Below are 3,267 nucleotides of genomic sequence, written 5' to 3'. Positions count from 1 at the left end.
GCCTCTCCAAACACTCTTCACAACAGTGGAGATTTTGGTAGTAAACAATTAGGAGGAGGCTGAGAGCCCCACAAGAGCAACAAGCTAAACTAGAGGTCAGCTAGATTACCAGATAGAACCAGGGAAAGAGATAGCTAAGGAGAGCCCTCTTATGGTCAGAACAAACCTCAAAGACTGGCAAGACTGGCATAAAACTACCCCCTGAAAATGGGTCCAAAACTAACTGGATACGGTTGTAGTGCAATCTATGCCCCGGGGCATTGCTGAAAACAAAACAGCAATCCCTCCAACTAGAGGAGCTATCAGGTGGGCGTGCCCTCTGTGGCATAACACCAGAAGCTTCACACTGGGAGTGAGGGGAATAGACTTCACTACCGCAGTCCAGACCAGTCACCGAACAAATAAACAAGCCAACAACAACAACAACCATGGAATTGCTAAAATATATTCTCGAAAATGCCCAGTTTTTAACAACAACAACAAAATTATGAAACATTCAAAGAAACAGGAATGTTTCTTTTTATGTACCCCCATATACAGGGAGGAAAAAAGCAGACAACAGAAACTGCATGCAACCGGGTGTTATACACAAACAATGAATCATGGAATACTACATCAAAAACTAATAATGTAGTTTTGCGCAGTGGCAGTATCGTAGCCAATGAGGTTTAGATGAGGCGCAATTATTGCTAATTGAAAAAACCAATGATGTAATGTATGGTGATTAACATAATAAAATAAAAAGAAAGAAATTGCATGCAAAAGGGAAGGGCCCAGATGTGACTTGACAAGGACTTTAAAAGTTACTATAAATATGTTTCAAAAAAGAAATATAGATATACTAATAATGTTGAAAGCCACAGTTCAGGAAATAAAAAATACCAAAAAATCATAATTTAAAAAAAAAACTAGGCATACAGGACAGCTTGATGAAATCACACAGAACTAAAAGATTAAAAAATAATAAAAGGCAGACAAGAGGTTTTACCATACATACATATCTAAATTCTCTGAAGAAGAGAATAAGAAAAAGGCAAACAAAAAAAATGAACAGAAATAGGAGAAAAGTTGCCTGAAATAAAGTAGATGTGAATCTTCTGTTTAAAAAAGACTTGTCATGTTTCAAGAAAAACTAATAGAAGCAACACCAGTAGTATGTGGTACAGTTACTGAACTTAAAGGAAAATAAAATGATCATATGGACAGTCACATTCTCTGAGTCAGTGAGAGAAAAATATAGTTTAACAATAAAGGTATATTACTCATAAAACCCTTCAATTTGAAAATTTCAAAATAATTTTTAAGATTTTATTTATTTGACACACACACAGAGAGAGAGAGAGAGAGAGAGCGAGCATGGCAGGGGATCAGCAGGCAGAGGGAGAGAGAGAAGCAGGCTCCCCGAGCAAGGAGCCTGATGCAGGGCTGGACACTGGGATCATGACCTGAGCTGAAGGCAGATGCTTAACGACCGAGCCACCCAGGTGCCCCTGAAAATTTCAAAATAATTTCTAAGTAACTTAAGATAAAGAGGAACTTAAAATTGAATTTCTAGGTATTGGCAGAAGAATAGACAATGATCAATGAAATGGAATGAAGTTCGCAGAAATAAACCCATACATCTATAGACAATTGATTTTCTACAAGGGTGCACGGCTATTCAATGGGGAAAAGAATATTCTCTTCCACAAATAGTGCTGGGACAACTCAATATCCAAATGCAAAAGAATGAAGTCTTTACCCTCACACTCTATGTAAAAATTAACTCAAAATGGATTATACCTATATATAAGAGTTAAAAAGACAAACTGTTAGAAGAAAGCAGGGTCAATCTTCCAGACTTTGGATTTGGCAATGGTTTCTTAAACAGAATACCAAAAGCATAGGCAAAAAAAAAAAAGAAAGAAAGAAAGTGGACTTCATCAGAATTAAAAACTTTTGTCCATCAAAAAGAAAACTCACATAACAAGAGAAAATATTTTAAAACAATATATCTGGTAAAGGTCTAGTTTCCAGAAAATAAAAAGGACTCTTAAAACTCAACAATTAAAAAAAAAAAAAGAAAAGCCAAAGAACCTAATTTAACAGTGGGCAAAGAACTTGAGTAGACATTTCTCCAAAGAAGATACAAATGGCCAATAAGCTCATGAAAAGATGTTCAACATCACTGGTTATGAGGGAAATGAAAATCGCACCCACAATGAGATACCACTTCACACACGTGAGGATGGCTAAAATAAAGCAGACAATAACAAGTGTTGGTGAGGATGTGGGGAAACTGAAACCCTCATACATTTACTAGTGGGAATGTAAAGTGGTATACGCTCTGTGAAAACAGTTTGGGGGTTCCTCAGTAAGTTAAACAGAGACTTGCCATATGACTCAACAATTCTACTTCAAAAGAATTGAAAAGAGATGTTCAAAAACTTTTATATGAATATTAATAGAAGTACTATTCACAATAGCCAAAAGGTAAAAAAGCCCAAGTGTCCATCATTGGACTGATAAATGGGTAAACAAAATGTAATATTCATACAATAGAATATTATTCAGCTATAAAAGGGAATGAAGTTCAAATACATGCTACAACATGGATGAACCTTGAAAACATTAGGTTAAGTGAAAAAAATTAAGACACAAAAGGCCACATATTGTATGATTCCATTTATATAAAATATCCAGAATTAAGGGACACCCACTGAGGTCAGAAGGAAAGTGAGAGAAGACTAGACAAATTTCCATGTTCCGTTTTGTCTACATAATCAGACATTTGGAGTAGTTTGTACAAAAGATCCCTTCCAGGACAAGCATTTGTCATCATTCTGTACATTAGTACCATCACCATTAACAACAGTCTTTTTTTTCTTTCTTTCTCTTAAGAAATTAAGATCACCTCACAGAGGAGTTCCATTTTATACTCTTAGCCTCAAAGAAACATTGGAGATGTGGGCAGACTGCAAATATGAATCTCATCCATTGTTAGGTGACCATGAGGTAGAGTAGTTGGTAATTTTTCTCATATGGTTTCTCCTTCTTCCCCCATGCAAGTGCTTCAATCTCTAAGAAACTTGCCTTCTTAAAACAAAAACAAAAACAAAAACAAAAACAAAAAAACTTGCCTTCTTTCTCTTGATACTTTTCTTTACTCCCTAACTGCTTGAATATAATGGAAATATGAGCCTGACTTGAATGGTGAAAAAAGTCACTGTTGCCAAAAAAAAAAAAAATCACTGTTGCTTGGTTTATGCACTTGACAGCACAGAAATG

General features: G+C 35.7%; 1 pseudogene; it reads left to right on the top strand.

Annotated features, from left to right (window-relative positions):
- Positions 1 to 632: 632 nt before the first annotated feature.
- LOC112827575 (U4 spliceosomal RNA) lies at positions 633 to 736 on the top strand (annotated as a pseudogene).
- The last annotated feature ends 2,531 nt before the right edge of the window (positions 737 to 3,267 follow it).

Source organism: Callorhinus ursinus, unplaced genomic scaffold, assembly GCF_003265705.2.
Source record: "Callorhinus ursinus isolate GAN/ISIS: 27379988/994484 unplaced genomic scaffold, GSC_fseal_2.0 scaffold29, whole genome shotgun sequence".
Taxonomy (NCBI): domain Eukaryota; kingdom Metazoa; phylum Chordata; class Mammalia; order Carnivora; family Otariidae; genus Callorhinus; species Callorhinus ursinus.
The sequence above is the reverse complement of the archived record's forward strand: the minus strand, read 5'-3'. Positions and strand labels throughout refer to the sequence as shown.